At 44.1% G+C, this 23,186-nt stretch overlaps 1 pseudogene; it reads right to left on the reverse strand.

The window, feature by feature from the left end:
* Nucleotides 1–14,784: 14,784 nt before the first annotated feature.
* Nucleotides 14,785–22,600, reverse strand: LOC148220084 (uncharacterized; annotated as a pseudogene).
* Nucleotides 22,601–23,186: the final 586 nt, after the last annotated feature.

The raw sequence follows: 23,186 nt of genomic DNA on the forward strand, positions 1-23,186 counted from the left end.
TAAAATTTAAACTTATACCTCTACTTTATGTGTGAGTGGCTTAATATACTTCAATCCATCCAAAGGCTTTAATTCAATCCCTACACTCTGATTTCTCTCTGAAGAATTCAGAGAGACCCTTGATTACAGACTCCAACACTCCAACATGGATCCTTCCTATGAGCTACAGTTCTTCATGAACTGGTGTCAGCATGGGTCCTTTCCATGGGGTGCAGTCTTTCAGCAACAGGCTTCTCCAACGTGGGGCCCCCATGGGGTCAGAAGTCCTGCCAGCAAACCTTTTCCAGTGTGGGCTTCTTTCTCCACAGGATCACAGGTCCTGCCAGGACTCTGCTCCAGCATAGACTTCCTATGGGTCATAGCCGCCTTTGGGCACATCCACCTGCTCTGGTGTGGGGTCCTCCATGGGCTACAGGTGGATATCTCCTCCACCTTGGACCTCCATGGGCTGCAGGGGGACACCTCTGGCACCTGGAGCACCTCCTGCCCCTCCTTCTTCATTGACCTTGGTGTCCACAGAGCTGTTTCTCTCACATATTTTCACTACTCTCTTTTCTGGTTGCTGTTGCACAGCAGTTTTTTTCCCTTCTTAAATATATTATCACAGAGGCACTACCACTGTTGCTAATTATCTCAACCTTGGCCAGTGGTGGGTCCAACTGGGAGCCAGCTGGAATTGGCTCTTTTAGACATGGAAGCTTCTAGTATCTTCTCACAGAAGCCACCTCTGTAGTCCCCACTACCAAATCTTTGTTGTGAAAACCCAATACAACAGACTAGGTGTATTGAAAACTGGCTGAACTGCTGGGTTCAAGGGGTTGTGATCAGTGGCACAGAGTCTATCTGGAGATCAGTCACTGGTGGTGTACTCTAGGGTTTTGCCCTGCCACAAGTGCTGTTGAATATCTATGCCTTGGACAGTGGAGCAGCATTGCCTCAGAAAGTTCACAGGTAACACAAACCCATAAGGAGTAGTTGATGCACTAGATGGTTATGGTACCATTCAGAAGGACCTTAACAGGCTGGACGAATGGACTAATAGGAATGTCATGAAGTTTAACAAAGGGAAATATGAAGTTATACATCTGAGAAGGAATAACCCCATATGCCAGTGTGGGCTGGATCGAACTATCTGGAAAGCAGCTTGGCAGAGAAGGACCTGAAAGTCCTGGTGGACAATGGAACATGAGCCAGCCATGTGCCCTTGCAGCAAAGGCCAAAAATATCCTGGGCTGCATTAGGAAGACTGCTGCTAGCAGATTGAGGGAGGTGATCCTTCCTCTCCTCTCACCATTTTGGCACTGATGAGACACATCTGGAGTGCTGTGTCCACTTCTGGGTTCCACAATACAAGAAAGACATGGGCATACTGGAGGGAGTCCAGTGAAGTTTCACTGAGATGATTAAAGGACTGAAGCACCTGACATACAGGTACAGACTGAAAGCTGGAATTGTTTATCCTGGAGAAGAGAAGGCTCAGGGGGTTCTTATCAGTCTTTTCTCTCATGGCAGTGACTCAAGAAGATGAAACCAGACTTCTCAGTGTTGCTAGTGATGACCTGTGGTCGTTGTGACACACATAGAAAGAGAGGGAGACAGACACACACCTGACTCCAAGTTGGTTGAGCAGGAAAGAAGGATTTTATTTACATGACAGGACTATTTATGGAAATCTAACAATGAGCACGGATTGGACAGTGATGCAAAGACCTCTGACTCCACTGGCTCATCACAATGTCAATCAGTGCTCTCTTCCTCCAAAGAGGAATGCAAACAATCCTTATTTACAAGAAGAGTGTGAGAAAGTGTAACAAGAACGTATCAACATCAGAAGGCAAAAAACACCAGGGCAACAATGACCCACAAATTGAAAAACAGAAAATTGCATTTAAACATAAAACTTTTCTTACTGTGAAAGTGGTTAAATACTGGCACAGGATGCTCACAGAGGTTGTGGAGTTTCTATCCTTGGAGATATTCAAAACTTGACTGGACATGGTCCTGGGCAGCTTGCCCTAGTTAACCCTACTTTGAGTAGGGCATTGGACCAGGTGATCTCCAAATGTCCCTTTCAACCTCAACTATTCTGTCATTCAGAAAATACAGGAACCAAGCATTCAGGGATATGACTTATCCTCTCTATTTCTTATTCCAAGAGTATGTTAGTAAATTGAGAAAGGTGACAGGAAAATCCACGTCATATGAGCAAGATTTTCCCCTGTAGTCACTTTCTATTGCTCTGCAGAATATTGAAGCTCTGGATGTTTCTCTTCCCCTAAGCAAAGTGGAGCAGCCTGGTGCAGAACTAAAAGCTTTCCCCAAAACCAAATGCACTCAAGGTTGTAAGGGTCGGTCCGAAGTTCCCCTCGATTTTGCCTCCCGACCGTCGCAAGGAGACCTCGAGGACCCCCACCCAGGCTGACTCCGAACAATGGTTTACTGGCCGGGCCAGGTGGATGCTCATGACTGTGTGCTGGTGTATTGTGTTCACTGGACCGTGCTGTCGTGGCACCAACCAGAGACTGTGTTGCATCAACTGAGGACTGCTTGTCCGTACCTGTCTCCTGCAGCACCACACAATGGTCCATAAATCTTCCCACCTTTCGGCTAAAGGCCACTCGCTTTGGAGAAGGACTATAAAAGAGCAACCCTCTGGAAAGAACCCTTTGAGATCTCTCCACTGATGAAGACCCCTGAGATCTCCCCACGGACGAGGACTTGTCTATCGGATGACCCGTGAGGACGCCCGTCTCATCTGTTGGTAGCTATTCTCCCATCCCTTCCTTTCCTTCCCCTTTCCCTATCCTATACCTCTCCCCTTTACCGTAACTGAATTGTTGGCATTTGATGAAATGCATTGCTGTTGTTGATTAAACTGATTTTCTGTTGTTGAATAAACTGATTTTGTCCCCTGCATTTTGCCTGTTTGCACCTTTGAGATCAAAAGAACCATCACGACCCCCGCTCTGCATTAATAGCGGATCGTGACATTAAATTGGCGTCACGGACAGGATTTTCTGGCAGACAGAAGGGATGCAAGGTTGTCTGTAGTCTGTATCAGGGGAAGGAAGTCTTACTCCAGCCGCACCTAGCTGGCCACCTTGAATGGGTGAGCCTGTCTAGAAAGCAAGGGGGGTTTTTCTGATTTCCCGCAGACTGCAGACACCTTGGTGTGGAGCATCCCCAGACTCACTTGAGGGTTCTGTCGTCAGAATTTCACAAAAGATCTACTGGTGCAAAAGGCGCGACACTGTTGTTGTTGTTGTTGTTGTTGTTTTTTATGATGTTTGACTACTTGGTGCAGTGAAGAGACAACCTGGTGTTTTGTAACTAAGGAGTACCTCCCAAGTAGTTTGGTCTCTTCACCCACACAGGGAAGCGAAGGGGGGCACACAGCGAAAGCTGTTTCGTTGTGTGTGGTAACTTAAGCAATAGACCTCCCTGTTGTGGTTTTTACTTATCCCTTCACAAAATGACTGAGAATTCCACTGTAACAGATAAAACTGCATTTTATGCTCTATTAGCTAAGTATAGCACCAGACCATCCCAAGGTGGGGAGGAATGGGTGAACAATAATTGGTTTAATCTGGAGAATGTGATTGATAGAATATATTCTCTGCAACATGAGTCAAAGTTCAAACTGGGCAAAGATAAAACCATACTCTGCTCGGTTTTAGGAGCTTGTCTTACGGCAGCTATAGAAACTCGCTCTGAGTGAAGAAATGAGTAAAGAACAGTTATAGACTCTACAAAATCTTGTTCAAATTTTGCAAAAACAATTAGATCAAGAAAGGAATGAGAACCATTTGTTGCGAGATGAAAATAATTTGTTAAAAGCTGCCTTAAGAGAAGAATGGGACGAAAATTCAAAGCATGCTGATTCACCAAAAGGAACACAGGAGAAGGAAGCTGTTCACATTAATCCAATGTACTCTCCAAAAGACCCAATTTTGATGAAAAATTGTGGGGAACACTGCTGCTCCAACTTGAAACCTGTGATTAAAATAGAATATGATTATATCAGTGATGCACCCCCCAAGCAAACTTCTCCACAGGTTCTGAACAATGCACCAAATCAATCTCCTGCACAGGCTCTGGGAGTTGAGCCAAAGCAGTACACCTGCACTGGGCTTTCCCAAGGGTCTGAACATTCCCCCACTTCGGCCCACCACACTTTAGCCCAGGAATTAGAAAAGATACCCAAACCTGACAATACAGCTGTCTATCAATACATTGATGATATTCTGGTGGGAGGGGATGAAATAAAAGTAGTGGGGGATACCCAACAAAAAATAATCTCTCATTTGGAAAACCCTGATTTGCAAATTTCCTCAGAGAAAATTCAAAAACCTTCTCAGGAGGTGAAGTTTTTGGGAATTTGGTGGAAAGGAAGTATGACATGTATTCCACCTGATATTCTAACCTCCCTGGATCAAATTAAATTGCCTGAATCCAGGAAAGATATCCAACAGGCTCTAGAATTATTAGTGTTCTGGAGAAAACACATCACAGTCACTATTGAGACCCCTCCCCCTGACGGGGTGGCCCAGAGATCCTCAGTTGGGAAGTGGTATGCCCAGATAAAACATTACTGTAACATCTTCTCAGTGATAGAAAGAGCTGTAAAAAATCTGGCAATACAAGAAACTGAGAGCTTGGCAAATAGCCATGACAAACCTGCCTTGGTAAGTAAAGTAGCCACTCCTTTCTCCCCTGAACAATCAGCAAATTCTTGGTTCACTTATGCTTCTGCCAAACGAGAGGGAAAGGTGGGGAAATACAGGGCAGTAGCCCTCCCCACTTCTGCTGGTGAACAAATTATTACTGAGGGAGAAGGCAGCTCTCAGACCAGTGAGCTGACAGTTGTTTGGAGTGTTTTCCAACTTGAGGTACAGAATATCTCTCTTGTTTACATCTACACTGACTCCTATGCTGTGTTTAAAGGAGGTACAGAGTGGCCTCCTTTTCAGCAGCAAAATGATTGGGAAGTTAACAGAATTCCAGTCCACGCTACACACTGGATAGTTCCATCATTTTAATCTCCTGCCTCCTGGAGGCAGACTCTGTTTGTGTTTACTTTTCACAGAAGAACACCAAGGGACATGAAGAAGCACCCCCTTTAGTGTTGGATGACAAACCAAGGTTTTTCCTCCTTTCATGGTGACACAACGTGATGATGTCGCAATAACTTGTAAATTAGCAACTGGATCCCTCACCGAACCTGCATACAGTTATGGCATAGGATCTCATGGCCGGACTTTATATTGCAAAACCCAAAAGCAAGACTGTTGGCTAAACCTATCTGCTGTACAATTTTCCTATAAAATCATGTGTGGAAAAAATGATACAAAATACTGGGGAGAACTTGATGTTAATGTTGTAACACCTACTACCCAACCACCGGTTGCGCTAAGCCCTACGATTTTTCAATTTGGACCTTATGTAATTAGAAAAAACTGGCTAACAACAAATATTGTTTAATCCGGCATGGTCTCTCAAACAAATCAAATTATTGATGCAAAATAATGTCTCAGAAGTCCAACCAGTTTGTTCACCCTTTCTACAGACTTCTTTTGAGGGATGGACAACCTGGCTGCGGAAACGAAATCCTGCTAAAAAACGAATGGCAAGAGACATAACCAGTGTTGTGGGAACAGGATTGGGAATTTTGAATAGCATCGATTCAGAAGTACTAATGAATAAATTGGCTACCACAGCTGGAGATGTAACCAAATTACAACGGCCCCTATGAACAGCCTTAACAGCTTTGGGGACCCAACAATGGTTGTTATCAAACATATTACCAAGTTGGGAAAAGGTAAACGTAAATGACCACAAATTGATAATCGATGCACTTGGTGCTACTCAAAATAACATTTCTTTGGCTCTCAGTTGTATCCAGGCCCAGTTGTGGATGCAGTCAGTTGCTGCTTTAATTATAAGAGAAGGTGAGGAAGGCACTTTTCCCACTGAAATTCGAAAAATAGTCTGGGACAGTGCCACTGATTTTGAAAAAGAATTCCAGTCCTGGTGGAACTTAGTAAATTTTACCTATGATCACAGCACAAACACTGCCACAGCCTTTGTACTGACGATTCGTAATGCTTCAGTGCATTCAATATTCCCCATCATTGCATTAGGGTTGAATCATGACGGAGCTATTCTCTATCCTTTCGAGCATAGGGAATGGGCCCGTCAAATTGGTGGGAGGTGGCAAACTGTCAATTTGGAAACTTGCATTGTCCGGGAACAACAAGGGTTTATCTGTGAAAGTAATGCAATCAGAGCTCAAGATATCTGCTTGGACACAGAACAGAATGTTTGTAACTTTGAAATCCATCCAAATGAGATTCCTGAAACTGTATTAGTATATATAGGCAATGGATGTGCATGCTTTAGAACTGCTTGTGATAGTGTTTTTATAGAAAATTTGGTACTGAATACTAAAAATCATTCAAACTTTTGTGTCTGCAACTTTACTAGGATTTCAGGATGTGATTTTTCCTATGTAGCCCCAGTTACTTCTCACCATCTTTTGCAGTCAAATTACACACTGATCCACCATCTATTGCCCACTCCAATTGGAATGAACCTCTCTCTGGTGAAGCAATTGTTGCTCCACCAAGATCTGATCGAAATTTTGGAGAAGATCAAGAAAAACGGACAGAAAACTCTAATAGCCGTTCATCACAATGTGGAAAAAATACATCGTGTTTTAGAAAGAGTAAAGACAGATGCTGAACACAGGTGGTGGGATACTCTATTTGGGTGGTCACCTACTGCTACAGGTGTCCTGAACAAATTGTGTCATCCCACCATTGTTCTTTTGATTTTAGTTTTAATTGGTTTTGTTTTGTCAGCAATTCTATACATCATGACTTGGAGAATAACGAAACGATTAACACAATTGGCATCTGTGACAGATATACCCAGATCGGCTACTGTTGACATCCCCAGGGTTATTGACACAAGGTTCCAAATAAAATAAAAAATGAATATTTTCTTTTTTTTCTTTTTTATCTTCTAATTTCAATTAGAATTGTTTAATCAAAAACTTGCTTTAAAAATTGATTTATTTCTAATCAAAATTGAAAAAAAAAATTTTAAAGAATTGAACAGCAATCAATCTGTTTTGTTTTCCCTTTTCTCCTTTTCCTTATCCTGTCCCTTATCTTTTTCCTACTTTCCTGTCTCTGTTTTCCGGGATATGCTACCAACTGGGACGAGTCCTGAAGACACCACAACTGAAGACTTCACTACAACTCTACAAAAGGGCGCTCTTGATGACGATCGTGAGTCACGGGGTGGTGTAAGGGTCGGTCCGAAGTTCCCCTCGATTTTGCCTCCCGACCGTCGCAAGGAGACCTCGAGGACCCCCACCCAGGCTGACTCCGAACAATGGTTTACTGGCCGGGCCAGGTGGATGCTCATGACTGTGTGCTGGTGTATTGTGTTCACTGGACCGTGCTGTCGTGGCACCAACCAGAGACTGTGTTGCATCAACTGAGGACTGCTTGTCCGTACCTGTTTCCTGCAGCACCACACAATGGTCCATAAATCTTCCCACCTTTCGGCTAAAGGCCACTCGCTTTGGAGAAGGACTATAAAAGAGCAACCCTCTGGAAAGAACCCTTTGAGATCTCTCCACTGATGAAGACCCCTGAGATCTCCCCACGGACGAGGACTTGTCTATCGGATGACCCGTGAGGACGCCCGTCTCATCTGTTGGTAGCTATTCTCCCATCCCTTCCTTTCCTTCCCCTTTCCCTATCCTATACCTCTCCCCTTTACCGTAACTGAATTGTTGGCATTTGATGAAATGCATTGCTGTTGTTGATTAAACTGATTTTCTGTTGTTGAATAAACTGATTTTGTCCCCTGCATTTTGCCTGTTTGCACCTTTGAGATCAAAAGAACCATCACGACCCCCGCTCTGCATTAATAGCGGATCGTGACATTAAATTGGCGTCACGGACAGGATTTTCTGGCAGACAGAAGGGATGCAAGGTTGTCTGTAGTCTGTATCAGGGGAAGGAAGTCTTACTCCAGCCGCACCTAGCTGGCCACCTTGAATGGGTGAGCCTGTCTAGAAAGCAAGGGGGGTTTTTCTGATTTCCCGCAGACTGCAGACACCTTGGTGTGGAGCATCCCCAGACTCACTTGAGGGTTCTGTCGTCAGAATTTCACAAAAGATCTACTGGTGCAAAAGGCGCGACACTGTTGTTGTTGTTGTTGTTGTTGTTTTTTATGATGTTTGACTACTTGGTGCAGTGAAGAGACAACCTGGTGTTTTGTAACTAAGGAGTACCTCCCAAGTAGTTTGGTCTCTTCACCCACACAGGGAAGCGAAGGGGGGCACACAGCGAAAGCTGTTTCGTTGTGTGTGGTAACTTAAGCAATAGACCTCCCTGTTGTGGTTTTTACTTATCCCTTCACAAAATGACTGAGAATTCCACTGTAACAGATAAAACTGCATTTTATGCTCTATTAGCTAAGTATAGCACCAGACCATCCCAAGGTGGGGAGGAATGGGTGAACAATAATTGGTTTAATCTGGAGAATGTGATTGATAGAATATATTCTCTGCAACATGAGTCAAAGTTCAAACTGGGCAAAGATAAAACCATACTCTGCTCGGTTTTAGGAGCTTGTCTTACGGCAGCTATAGAAACTCGCTCTGAGTGAAGAAATGAGTAAAGAACAGTTATAGACTCTACAAAATCTTGTTCAAATTTTGCAAAAACAATTAGATCAAGAAAGGAATGAGAACCATTTGTTGCGAGATGAAAATAATTTGTTAAAAGCTGCCTTAAGAGAAGAATGGGACGAAAATTCAAAGCATGCTGATTCACCAAAAGGAACACAGGAGAAGGAAGCTGTTCACATTAATCCAATGTACTCTCCAAAAGACCCAATTTTGATGAAAAATTGTGGGGAACACTGCTGCTCCAACTTGAAACCTGTGATTAAAATAGAATATGATTATATCAGTGATGCACCCCCCAAGCAAACTTCTCCACAGGTTCTGAACAATGCACCAAATCAATCTCCTGCACAGGCTCTGGGAGTTGAGCCAAAGCAGTACACCTGCACTGGGCTTTCCCAAGGGTCTGAACATTCCCCCACTTCGGCCCACCACACTTTAGCCCAGGAATTAGAAAAGATACCCAAACCTGACAATACAGCTGTCTATCAATACATTGATGATATTCTGGTGGGAGGGGATGAAATAAAAGTAGTGGGGGATACCCAACAAAAAATAATCTCTCATTTGGAAAACCCTGATTTGCAAATTTCCTCAGAGAAAATTCAAAAACCTTCTCAGGAGGTGAAGTTTTTGGGAATTTGGTGGAAAGGAAGTATGACATGTATTCCACCTGATATTCTAACCTCCCTGGATCAAATTAAATTGCCTGAATCCAGGAAAGATATCCAACAGGCTCTAGAATTATTAGTGTTCTGGAGAAAACACATCACAGTCACTATTGAGACCCCTCCCCCTGACGGGGTGGCCCAGAGATCCTCAGTTGGGAAGTGGTATGCCCAGATAAAACATTACTGTAACATCTTCTCAGTGATAGAAAGAGCTGTAAAAAATCTGGCAATACAAGAAACTGAGAGCTTGGCAAATAGCCATGACAAACCTGCCTTGGTAAGTAAAGTAGCCACTCCTTTCTCCCCTGAACAATCAGCAAATTCTTGGTTCACTTATGCTTCTGCCAAACGAGAGGGAAAGGTGGGGAAATACAGGGCAGTAGCCCTCCCCACTTCTGCTGGTGAACAAATTATTACTGAGGGAGAAGGCAGCTCTCAGACCAGTGAGCTGACAGTTGTTTGGAGTGTTTTCCAACTTGAGGTACAGAATATCTCTCTTGTTTACATCTACACTGACTCCTATGCTGTGTTTAAAGGAGGTACAGAGTGGCCTCCTTTTCAGCAGCAAAATGATTGGGAAGTTAACAGAATTCCAGTCCACGCTACACACTGGATAGTTCCATCATTTTAATCTCCTGCCTCCTGGAGGCAGACTCTGTTTGTGTTTACTTTTCACAGAAGAACACCAAGGGACATGAAGAAGCACCCCCTTTAGTGTTGGATGACAAACCAAGGTTTTTCCTCCTTTCATGGTGACACAACGTGATGATGTCGCAATAACTTGTAAATTAGCAACTGGATCCCTCACCGAACCTGCATACAGTTATGGCATAGGATCTCATGGCCGGACTTTATATTGCAAAACCCAAAAGCAAGACTGTTGGCTAAACCTATCTGCTGTACAATTTTCCTATAAAATCATGTGTGGAAAAAATGATACAAAATACTGGGGAGAACTTGATGTTAATGTTGTAACACCTACTACCCAACCACCGGTTGCGCTAAGCCCTACGATTTTTCAATTTGGACCTTATGTAATTAGAAAAAACTGGCTAACAACAAATATTGTTTAATCCGGCATGGTCTCTCAAACAAATCAAATTATTGATGCAAAATAATGTCTCAGAAGTCCAACCAGTTTGTTCACCCTTTCTACAGACTTCTTTTGAGGGATGGACAACCTGGCTGCGGAAACGAAATCCTGCTAAAAAACGAATGGCAAGAGACATAACCAGTGTTGTGGGAACAGGATTGGGAATTTTGAATAGCATCGATTCAGAAGTACTAATGAATAAATTGGCTACCACAGCTGGAGATGTAACCAAATTACAACGGCCCCTATGAACAGCCTTAACAGCTTTGGGGACCCAACAATGGTTGTTATCAAACATATTACCAAGTTGGGAAAAGGTAAACGTAAATGACCACAAATTGATAATCGATGCACTTGGTGCTACTCAAAATAACATTTCTTTGGCTCTCAGTTGTATCCAGGCCCAGTTGTGGATGCAGTCAGTTGCTGCTTTAATTATAAGAGAAGGTGAGGAAGGCACTTTTCCCACTGAAATTCGAAAAATAGTCTGGGACAGTGCCACTGATTTTGAAAAAGAATTCCAGTCCTGGTGGAACTTAGTAAATTTTACCTATGATCACAGCACAAACACTGCCACAGCCTTTGTACTGACGATTCGTAATGCTTCAGTGCATTCAATATTCCCCATCATTGCATTAGGGTTGAATCATGACGGAGCTATTCTCTATCCTTTCGAGCATAGGGAATGGGCCCGTCAAATTGGTGGGAGGTGGCAAACTGTCAATTTGGAAACTTGCATTGTCCGGGAACAACAAGGGTTTATCTGTGAAAGTAATGCAATCAGAGCTCAAGATATCTGCTTGGACACAGAACAGAATGTTTGTAACTTTGAAATCCATCCAAATGAGATTCCTGAAACTGTATTAGTATATATAGGCAATGGATGTGCATGCTTTAGAACTGCTTGTGATAGTGTTTTTATAGAAAATTTGGTACTGAATACTAAAAATCATTCAAACTTTTGTGTCTGCAACTTTACTAGGATTTCAGGATGTGATTTTTCCTATGTAGCCCCAGTTACTTCTCACCATCTTTTGCAGTCAAATTACACACTGATCCACCATCTATTGCCCACTCCAATTGGAATGAACCTCTCTCTGGTGAAGCAATTGTTGCTCCACCAAGATCTGATCGAAATTTTGGAGAAGATCAAGAAAAACGGACAGAAAACTCTAATAGCCGTTCATCACAATGTGGAAAAAATACATCGTGTTTTAGAAAGAGTAAAGACAGATGCTGAACACAGGTGGTGGGATACTCTATTTGGGTGGTCACCTACTGCTACAGGTGTCCTGAACAAATTGTGTCATCCCACCATTGTTCTTTTGATTTTAGTTTTAATTGGTTTTGTTTTGTCAGCAATTCTATACATCATGACTTGGAGAATAACGAAACGATTAACACAATTGGCATCTGTGACAGATATACCCAGATCGGCTACTGTTGACATCCCCAGGGTTATTGACACAAGGTTCCAAATAAAATAAAAAATGAATATTTTCTTTTTTTTCTTTTTTATCTTCTAATTTCAATTAGAATTGTTTAATCAAAAACTTGCTTTAAAAATTGATTTATTTCTAATCAAAATTGAAAAAAAAAAATTTTAAAGAATTGAACAGCAATCAATCTGTTTTGTTTTCCCTTTTCTCCTTTTCCTTATCCTGTCCCTTATCTTTTTCCTACTTTCCTGTCTCTGTTTTCCGGGATATGCTACCAACTGGGACGAGTCCTGAAGACACCACAACTGAAGACTTCACTACAACTCTACAAAAGGGCGCTCTTGATGACGATCGTGAGTCACGGGGTGGTGTAAGGGTCGGTCCGAAGTTCCCCTCGATTTTGCCTCCCGACCGTCGCAAGGAGACCTCGAGGACCCCCACCCAGGCTGACTCCGAACAATGGTTTACTGGCCGGGCCAGGTGGATGCTCATGACTGTGTGCTGGTGTATTGTGTTCACTGGACCGTGCTGTCGTGGCACCAACCAGAGACTGTGTTGCATCAACTGAGGACTGCTTGTCCGTACCTGTTTCCTGCAGCACCACACAATGGTCCATAAATCTTCCCACCTTTTGGCTAAAGGCCACTCGCTTTGGAGAAGGACTATAAAAGAGCAACCCTCTGGAAAGAACCCTTTGAGATCTCTCCACTGATGAAGACCCCTGAGATCTCCCCACGGACGAGGACTCGTCTATCGGATGACCCGTGAGGACGCCCGTCTCATCTGTTGGTAGCTATTCTCCCATCCCTTCCTTTCCTTCCCCTTTCCCTATCCTATACCTCTCCCCTTTACCGTAACTGAATTGTTGGCATTTGATGAAATGCATTGCTGTTGTTGATTAAACTGATTTTCTGTTGTTGAATAAACTGATTTTGTCCCCTGCATTTTGCCTGTTTGCACCTTTGAGATCAAAAGAACCATCACGACCCCCGCTCTGCATTAATAGCGGATCGTGACAAAGGTACAACAGCAGCAGCCTACTGTATATGCACCAATATCAGAGTCATAGAATGGTTTGGGTTGGAACAGACCTCAAAGGTCATCTAGTTCCAACCCCCATTACAAACCGGTTTAAACACAGAAGAGTAAGGAAAACTAAGTCTCTGTGAATAAAATGGATCAAACCCAGAAAGGTTCAAAATATACCCCAAAAACATGATTAAAACCAAACAAGGTTAGATGTTGGTGCCAAAAAACTTGATATCTTTTATTTAATAGTAAAAGAGGAAGAAAGGACGAAAGGAAGAAAAGAGGTGTGTCGGGGGGAGTAGGGGGACAGGGGTTAGGTAGAAGCATATCACCCTTCTGATGGTCCCAACAACATCTTGTTGCTCCCCTCCATCTGGTCTTGGTGGTGAGAGTCCCCCACCACTGAATAATATAGAATCCAGTGGATTAATATACGTTTTGGGCCACGTGGGAATGCCCAGGTGCCTCCCCTGGGGAGGGCAAGCTTGACACCGTCCCTTGCAACACTGTGGATCTGCTGCATCATGCTGCAGTGATCTGGTGCAGGGTCTGGGGACCCCTTTGAGGGGATCTTTGATGGGCCATGACACTCCCTCTGCTGTCCTTCACATGGATGCAGCTTTTTCCAGAGTGAAGGGGCCCCACAGCAGAGCTCCTCTGCACAGCAGAGGTTGGGGCTTCACTGCCTTGAACCAGAGGCTTTTTCACTACACACCCAAAGCCCCTCTCCCTTACACCCTTTGGTGTCAGGATCTGTGCAAACCTGTCAGCTCATAGCCCCGGGGCTGTGGTCTCCATCCTGAAGGTGCTAAGCTTGATTCCTCTGTGAACGTATTCTTCTCCCCCTGAGTTACTTTATCTCCACCAAGGAGTAGTCCAGGGCCCTATTCAGGGTTTTGGTGGTTTTCTCTGCAGCTTTTGTACGGTTTTGCTATAATAGGCAAAAGTCCTTCATGAAGATATTTAAGCCATAAATTATAACATTTCAGTCTCCAACACCCCCTGTCATGGGCAGGGACACCTTCCACTAGACCAGGTTGCTCCAAGCCCTGTCCAACCTGGCCTGAGCACTTTCAGGGATGGGGCATCTACAGTTTCTCCGGGCAACTTCTTCCCATGCCTCATCACACTCATAGTAAAGAATTTCTTCCTAAGATCTTATCTAAACCTACTGTCTTTCAGTTTGAAGCCATTACCCCTTGTCCTATTACTGCATGTAAAAGGTCCCTCTCCAGCTTTCACAGGAATTTTTTTTTAAGTAAAATCCTGTTTATACAGGCAAAAAGCTAAAGTTGGATTTCTGTAATTAACAGGAAAGATGCTCTTATAAATACACATGGCAAGTCATCATTACTCCTACAATTTCTTTCCGTGAAAAGTCTCTTATGAAGTAGTTTCATCAGAGAACAAGATCAGAAGTTTCTATAGCTGAATAGCTCTCTACTGGCATCCTTGCTGTCCTGGTTGCTGTATGGTGTCCAGCAGTAGGATGCAGGCTGCCATCACAGCACACAAAGAAATAGATCGTGCTTTCCCAGGTGTTTTTCTTAGCGCTGACCAACTGTTCCTCACCCTCTTGGCTCTAAGACCTCTTTTAGTGCTCATATACATTTAGAAACTTGCCAGAATTGCTCTCTAGGTGAATATTTACCTAGAATACAGCAGCTATATGGGGAGGAGCTTTACAGCAACAATGCCAGTCTGTGTGTCCCCAAAGGCAGCCTTAAATCTAGTTACATCCTTTCCACTTATCTAGAAATTCTGACATTTCTGTAGCAGTGTGGAAATGGATGGTGATTGCTGCTACCTCTCCGAAAGGGTCTTCTGAGGAAGTCACTCAGGCAGGCACAGACAGTCACTGAATCCGCACTCACACACACCACAGATAGGTCAGTGAAGAAAGATGGGAGGGGTCTCCTGTAGAGAATTACAGCGAGGTTTATTACAAAGTCACATTGAAGGAATCCAGTGACAAAAGACAGAAATCAATGCAGTGTCCCAGGTTAAGTATGGGGTCAGGGCCAATGGTCTGCAGGCACAGATGGTCTGCAAGCACAGGGGTAGTACAAGGGCAGGGCAAAGGGCAATGACCTATACGGAACTGAGGTAGATTAACATAGTGCTGCAGAGCACCATGGGGGAAGCCTTTTTGTCTCACTCCAAGTAGTGAGGCATTCTTGAAGCCTGCAGCAGATTCTTCCAGGGCATTACCCTAGAAGTTCCCCTTATAGGCTCAAGGGTCTCAACAACTCCCCTGTTTTGTTTTACTAAAAAGGCTTCTCCAATGGATTTTTGCAGACACTTAACTAAACAGGAAAACATAAGTAGAATGATAAAAACAATTATTACAACCCACAGAATCCCTTTAACAAAAGATGAAACCCATCCTGTCAACCCTCATCATCCAAAAAGCTCATTGACCCAGTCTGTGTTCTTTTCCACTTTTAAGTCCTTTACTTTTCCCTCAGCTTCTGGATGTTTGCGTGGATAGATTCTGAGTGCGAAGAAAGGTTGAAGCAGCACATCCCTTCAAAGTCCTAGCAGCCATGTCCGCGGGCAAGCAGTAAAAAGTCAATTGCCGCTTGGTTTTGTAGTGATGCGTGCCTGGTAGTTTCAGTATCACTAAGCAGGTCACTGAGTGCAGCGGAGGTGGCATTGGCCTGCTTACTAAGCCAGCACTCCAGGTGAGAAAGCTCACCAAGAGCCTTGGCTGCAGCCATCCAAGGTAAAAATAATGAGACAGTGACTCTCTTTCCTTTATTCCAATTAGTAACTTGGCTGTCACAATTTTCATCAAATTCAGCATATGATCTCTTTTGGTGTGTTGCTTTCCCTTTCTGTTTTTAATTTTGAAGTTATGTTTGAGGTGAGGGTAGTAAGCTGGCCAAGACTACAAGGACCCCCTTGGAGGCGTGAGGGGATCCCGGCCCATACCCAGTCTCCACAGATAAGAAACACTCCCTGGGGCAACACCTTGGAATGGAGTGAGGACAAAGAAAGTGTATGACTGGTGTAATTGCACCAATTTGGAGGATTATAACTTTTGTTAATTGGTGTTACATCTTTTTATGGGTGGACCTAATAAGATCAAAGTGGGTCAAGTGTTGGCCAGGATGTCTATAATAAATGGGGGAAGCCTTTTTGTCTCACTCCAAGTAGTGAGGCATTCTCGAAGCCTGTGGCAGATTCTTCCAGGGCATTACCCTAGAAGTTCCCCTGATAGGCTCAAGGGCCTCCACAAATTTCTATTGTAGATGAGTCCATGTGCCTAATGTTCAACATGCACGAGGCACTGCAGTGGGTCTGTAGGAAGAGGAAACCCCTGAAACAGAGAAACTTGATAACACAGGAAAAAACCCACATGCTCCAATTACAGGGGCTGCAAATCTTTCTGCTGAAACTTTAGCAACCCTGGAACACAACCTGTTGCATTAGACCTCTCATTAGGCATAGAAACGAGCTAAGACACAGACTCTCATTCAACAACATGAAAAGGGTCCCAGTTTATTCTTCTTTACAGCTTAGCCATCCTAACTCTGACTACAGCAAGCTCCCACTGTAGGGTCCAACTGCAGACTCTGACTGCTGGCTATTTCCTGATAGACTATGACTGCAAGTATTACTCTACAGACTCTGACCCCAGGTTTTCACCTAGCTCGACTATGACTGCAGGTTCCAACAGCAGGCTCTAATTCCATCAGACCCAGACTGACCTCATAGCAGATCTTTTACAGCAGCAACTCTCTTCCTTGTTTTGTTCTTTGTGTCTCTCTGGATCATTCCTTGTTCCTCAGATCTCCTCTACCGCATCAAAGTCCTCTTTCTCCAGGCCCTCTGCCTCCAAGATCCTCCCTAAACAGCCAACCCACTCCTTTATCACACTTATCTTTATTAGTCACAGCTGTGACCCATTAAGGGCAAGGCTACTCCTCTTCTTTGGTAATTGGTACAACTGTGACTTATCAGGGGCCAGGTCGCCTGTAATTTCTTCTACACCTACAACAACCCATGCTTTGTTTATATTTTTGGCACAAACAGTCCAAGCAACTGTCAATCTGACCTTCTGACTGCGGTTCAGAACTTTAAGGCCTGTGGCTTCTTTCCTACCACTCCCAGCTTGTGGTACACCTTAATGAAGAGGGAATGGCAAGACCCTAAATGTAAGGTGGTACTTTGGAGCAGCTGATCAGTAGGTCCCAAGTGCCATGTTGGCTACATGGTCCCTTGAGCCTTGCAGGGGGCTGAAGCCATCCTGTCATTTGTTTTGCCAGATGAGAAGGCTTGGGAGGGACCGAGGAGGTTGGGACACAAAGCACAAAGGTACATGTTTTTTAATACACTCTGAATTTGCTCGCTTTCAGTCTCTGACAGAATGGACTGCCCTTGTCAAAAAAACAGTTCAAGCACTGTGTTCCTGCCATCTCTTCATTTATTAATCCATTTATTGAACCTTGAAAGCACCTTGAATTGAGAAAGATTATCCTGATCTTCCATTCAGAAGATGATGGCTAGGAAGAACTAACAGAAGAGTGTGAAACCATTCCCACAGTGCTATCTTGTAACAGTGGTGGGAGTTTGCACCACTTAATTAGTGGTTTGTCTCAGTCTCTTCTGCCTGCACTCGGAGCCAGGATTAACAAATACATGAAGGAAATGGACTTTCTCGTGTTTGGGCTTGGATGTTTATTAAATCTTATCAAAAAGTACAGAGCGTTTAACAGCACTTCTAGGTACCTGCTAGAAGTGAGGAAAATGGAGCAAGATCCAGCTGCTACAAGGTCTCTTAAAGCTAAACAGTCCGATAGAGAATTAACACCTATATAATTTTTCCTTTTTACCCAATAACCAAATTCCCATGACCCTCAGTGTGACACTGACTGACCAACCAGAAACTACTACCTGAAACCCATGAAGAAGAAGGAAGAAGTGAATCATGATTTTAAAGAGTTGAGATTTTGGCTAAGGGTAGAAGCAATTTCCATGACCAAGATGTAAGTTAGGCAGGCAAATGGTAGGTTAATAATTACTAAATGCTTAAGCTAGAGCTAATTGTTATATTGTTTGCTGTTATGAGCTTGCATATAGAAGAATGTGGAGTAAGTGAACCGTTATAAGAACAGACTTAAACTAGCAAGAACAATGGCAAGCACCTGGACTGTATATCAATTAATCATGAAGCATGGGGCCTTGGATCATGCCAGAGGGTCACAGAGACCTGATGAAGACTCTCCTGACTTCATCCTTTGAGACCACTGACCCAATTTGAGACTACTGACCCAATTCAAGAGAAGAATTGCGCACATGTGAAGGACTAATGGGCTCATTTTAATATGGAATGGCGATGAAAGGTGCTGGGGTTATGCATATGTATTGTATGTAAGATCTTGGGAAATAGAGGGCAAAGATTCTTGTTCGGGTCGGTCACGCCTTTCAGAGACGACTCCTGTGCCGCCTGCCAGCGAATAAACATACCACTTTCTAACTTTAGTTAGAGGGTCTTTGTAATCATATCGGTTTTTAACAATTCAGAAGAAGGAAGATGAACACCAAAAGAGACACCACCCAAAATCCTCCATCTTGTCCCACACCTATTACTATACTATAAAAACCTCAAATTTAAAACCCTTTACCATATGAAAGCACACACTTCTATTTAACTACACACCCATGATTTTAACTTCGTCACTCAAATTTAGAAGCCTTCTCCAAGGCCTCAGGTCAAAAGCAGTGTTCTCCAGGGGGTCAGTGCCAGAAAACACAGAAAGCTCGAAAATCCCAGGTTTCTGGGATCCAACACTATCTTGCTTTGGCTTCCTTGCTCTGCAACAGCAGTGCCACCAGCTGGCAAGAGCTGAGATCTCATCACAAAGATGAGAAACAAAATATACCCAAGGGAAGTGATGACATCCAAGCAAACCTGCAGCAGTTGGGCTGGGAGTTGGAGGCAGGCAGCAGATTGAATGTTGAAAGGGATAATGTCTACTGCCACTGCATTTGTAGTGTACAGGAAAATAAGCTGTCGATAGCAGCAGCATAGACACACTATAGGCTCCAGGCCAAGGAGTACAACGGATCTTGGCTCCACAGCCAGAATTAAGAATGGTCACACACATACATGCCAAGCATGGCCAGTGAGAAAACGCTGAGGGAATCTGGACTGTTCAGTATAAGAAGGGAAGGCCATTGCCATGAAACACTTAAAAATCCCTTTCAACAAAAACAGATGAGCTGCCCCACAAACTGCTTCATCTACACAGTGAATAGGAAAGCAAGGAGACCTGCAAAACAGGGGATGGGACAATATAAATGAATGCTAGAATTAGCTGCTGGGGGAAGATTTGGACTCTTTACTGCTGAGATTTAAATTAGACACACATCTGGGGGGACCTTGAGGAGCACTGTCTTGATACTTCTTGAGGTCCTCAGCCATTCCCAATCCTTTTTGGTCCCACAAGTCAGCTGATAGGCCTCACATCATCTGAATGCTGTACTTGATGGATCATCCAATGCAACTGGAGAGTTAGTAACCCTGATTTCCAAGGCCCTTTCTATAGCTTAAACTGTCCCTTCACCCTCTTCTCACTTTGTTATCAGGTATAGGGGTATAAACACAAGCATCAGCCTGACAGGGGACCTGTTCTGTGTTAAAGAGAAGCAGTATCAAGAATAACCTTCTAGGAATAGAGCACAGCTTAAGCAGTTCAGATACAGCTTCTACACTGAGGGTTGGCACAAACTCATCCACATCCATGGCTGTGACAGGATGCAAGCCAGGAACCACATCTACCAATGCCTTCTAGCTTCACCCAACCATACATCTAACCCATCATCTCCTGCCTGTCTCCAGAGCCATGAATGCTTCTTATTTTGCATCTCTCAGTTTTGGTATAATGTAGCTTGGCCTGCTAAAATTTTCACCCTTGTTCCTGACTAGCTCAGATGTTAGGATGAAGCCTCAGGGATCCGCCACATGGACGTGAATAAAAGATAACAAAATAGGCTCTTTCCCCCCTGGGGAGAATCTGATGTTTGTTTCTTGTGAGCTTCCAGGAGAGAAAGAGGGAGAGGTCAGGGGACATAGGTCTTTTCTAGGGTCTGAACGGGGCAGGAGGAAATTGGATCTCGGCCAACTAAGCACAGCCAGAGGGGAGAGGGACCAGACCACAGGGCTTGCAGGGGTCACAGAATCTACCATTTTCAATACATCTAGTGAGTTACATCTCCCCGTTTTTTGTTTAACAAAGTTGAAGGAAGGATATTAGGTTCATCTTGATGCAAATTATGATCTTGCCCACCACTTGCAGTTAGTGGGAGAGTTAGATTGTTTTAGGTTTTTCATCTTTATGTGATTGACTACTAAGGTAGAAGGAATGAGACTATTAATAGCCTTGAAAACCAAGTGACGTAGGATCCCGAACGCCATTATTACAGGAAAAAGAATAATAAAAATTAACATAATTGTTTTAAGTATAGAAGTCCACCAACCTGTGAGTCCCCAGCCTTTGAACAGTTCATTGAACCAATCTTCAGATTCTTCCTTCACTTGTCCGATCAAGCTGTTCATGTTTCAGAGGGTGGAGTGGATGTTCGGAGCTTTCGAGGTCAGGTTCATGCAGCAAAGTCCTTCAAATTCCTGACACTCATGTCCATGCAACAGTAGGAGAAAATCTATAGCAGCACGATTTTGGAATGTGGCCTGCCTGGTAATTTCCTCGTCTTCCAGGAGGGAACTGATTGCGGTGGATGTTAAGATTGCCTGTTTGACTACCCAACACTCTAGGTGGCCCAATTTACCTAGAGCTTTGGCTGCTGCAACTCACGGGAGAAACAGGGACACAGCAATTCTTTTTGACTTGGACCAATGGAAAATTTCAGAATCACAGTTTGGGTCCAAATTGTCTGCACTTCTCTTTTGGATTTTATTATCCAATTTGTTTTTGTGCATCCAATCGTTAATTAAGGTTTCGTTGGGTGCCAACAGGGACAACCAACCAAAGGTGCATGGCCCTCCTAAGAGCCGAGACGGGATTCCTGCCCATGCCTGATCTCCACAGATCAAGAACAATCCCCTAGGGAGGCTTTTGGGACTTGAATGAGTTGGGGTGTCAGCTGAAATATGGTTTAGAATATTACACCACCTTTTGGCAGTGAATTCGTCACAATATTACATTATGTTGTGGAACTCTTTTAAGCTAGAAGGTTTTGGGAGGATCATAAAATGAATACAATATTGTGCTGGGTAGGAATCCAACAGCTCTAATTCTTGGGGTTCCTGAGCTGCTTTGGGCAAACTTGGCAGCAACTCCTATATGGGGTTCTTACTCATTACAGCTTGCTGCCTACGGTTTTTGTCTAATGAAATGGCATGTGACTCAGGAAGTTCATTGCGCATCTGTGTTTCAAAGCTGGCTGAATATTCTCCAGCCTTCAATGGGATTCCTACCAGGCAGGTGGACATAGGGTTTTTTGTTGCTGCAGTGGACAGACATATGTTTTCCTGTTGGAGTGTCTGTGCCAGGGTCACCCAGATGTTTTGACGTGGCTGAGGGACGATCCATGCAGCTGCCAAACTGTTCAGTGTTAACAGGAAGACAACATGGATGGGGTTCTTCATGGGACTGAGTGGAGGGAAGGTTTTCTCTAAAAGGAAAGACAAACGTTATAAAACCTGTTAAAGGTCTCTGTTTGCCAGAATGTCATCCTCTATGAGGATTTCCTTTCCTTTTTTTCGGCGGTGTCTTCTTTTCGAAGTCACAGCCACTTGCTCCTCGTCCCCCTCAGTTGGAGCAGGATGTTTGGGGACATATGGTTTCATCCACTTTTGGGGAATCCACCGAGGGCCTGAGGGAGTGGATATGCATGCATAGCCACGTCCCCAGGTAACGAGCTCATAGGGACCTTTGGTTTCCCAGGTTTCTGGGTCCCTAATCAAGACTGGCAGATGTTGGAATAACTTGAACTGTTTCCCACTGTTAAAGTGACGCACCACAGGTGGACTCATGTTTTCAAATGAACAATTCAGGAATTGATGGCAAACATGGCTTTGCAGAGCTTCTGCTGTGGAGACATCCACACAGTTGAACTGCTCTATTTAGCCAAGACCTGCTTGAGCATCTGATTGGCTCACTCAACTACACCTTGGCCTGTGGGGAGTAGGAGGTGCCAGTTTTATGTTCCACTCCCCACTGCTGGATGAATTCCAGGAACTCCTTGGACTTATACGCTGGGCCCTTATCAGTTTTGATTTCCCTAGGGATCCCCAACACTGAAAAGGCTTGCACTAGGTGTTGTTTGGCATGCACTGCCCTTTCTCCCACATGGGCAGAGGCATAGACTGTGCCTTAATATGTGTCAATGCTTACATGAACATATTTGAGGCGACCAAACCTGGGAATGTGTGTGATGTCAGTCTGCCACACCTCACAGCTGCCAAGACCTAGGGGGTTAACCTCCATGTCCATTGATGGCATGGTCTGGAGCTGGCAGTTGGGAGAGGTGGCCACAATGGCTTGAGCCTGACTCCGTGTTAACTGGAACTGACGCATCAGACGTGGCACATTCTGATGATATTGCTGGTGGCTCAGCTTTGCCTGTTGGAAGATGTCTGGGAGGCATGCTTGTTCTGCTGGGGTTGCTTGTTCAGCTGGGGTTACAAGGGAGTCTGCCTGATGGTTCCCTTCTGCAATTTCACCTGGCAAATCTGTGTGTGATCTCATATGCATCACATAGAACAGATGTTCTCTATGAGAAATCAAATAAATTATTTTTGAAAGCAACCTGAAAAGCTGCTCATTCTCGATGTCTCTGAGCACTGCCTGCTCCGCCCTGGACACTACCCCCGCTACATAGGCTGACTCCGTTACCAAGTTGATTGGCTCTGAGAACTTCTCAAAGGCTCTCACAACTGCTGCCAGTTCGGCTACTTGGGGTGATCCCTCCACAAACTCAACATCAGCTTCCCAATGCTGAGTCTGGGGATTTCTCCAAGTCATCACCGACTTGTGGGAAGCCCCAGATGCATCCGTGAACACTGTGAGAGCTTTGAGTGGTCTCCGACTCCTCACATGGAATGAGGTGGAATTCCTCATTAAACAGCTTGTGACACGGGGCATGGACTGATATTTGTCCTCTATAGCTGTCCAGAGATAATTGGAGACTGGCATTGCTCTGGAGCAAATGCTCAAACATCTCTTTAGTCAATCTCTCAGGAGAGTTCCTCCCCTCCTCAGACAGTTTAACTGGAAGGTGAA

The sequence above is a fragment of the Sturnus vulgaris genome, chromosome W, assembly GCF_052056855.1.
Source record: "Sturnus vulgaris isolate bStuVul1 chromosome W, bStuVul1.hap1, whole genome shotgun sequence".
Taxonomy (NCBI): Eukaryota; Metazoa; Chordata; class Aves; order Passeriformes; family Sturnidae; genus Sturnus; species Sturnus vulgaris.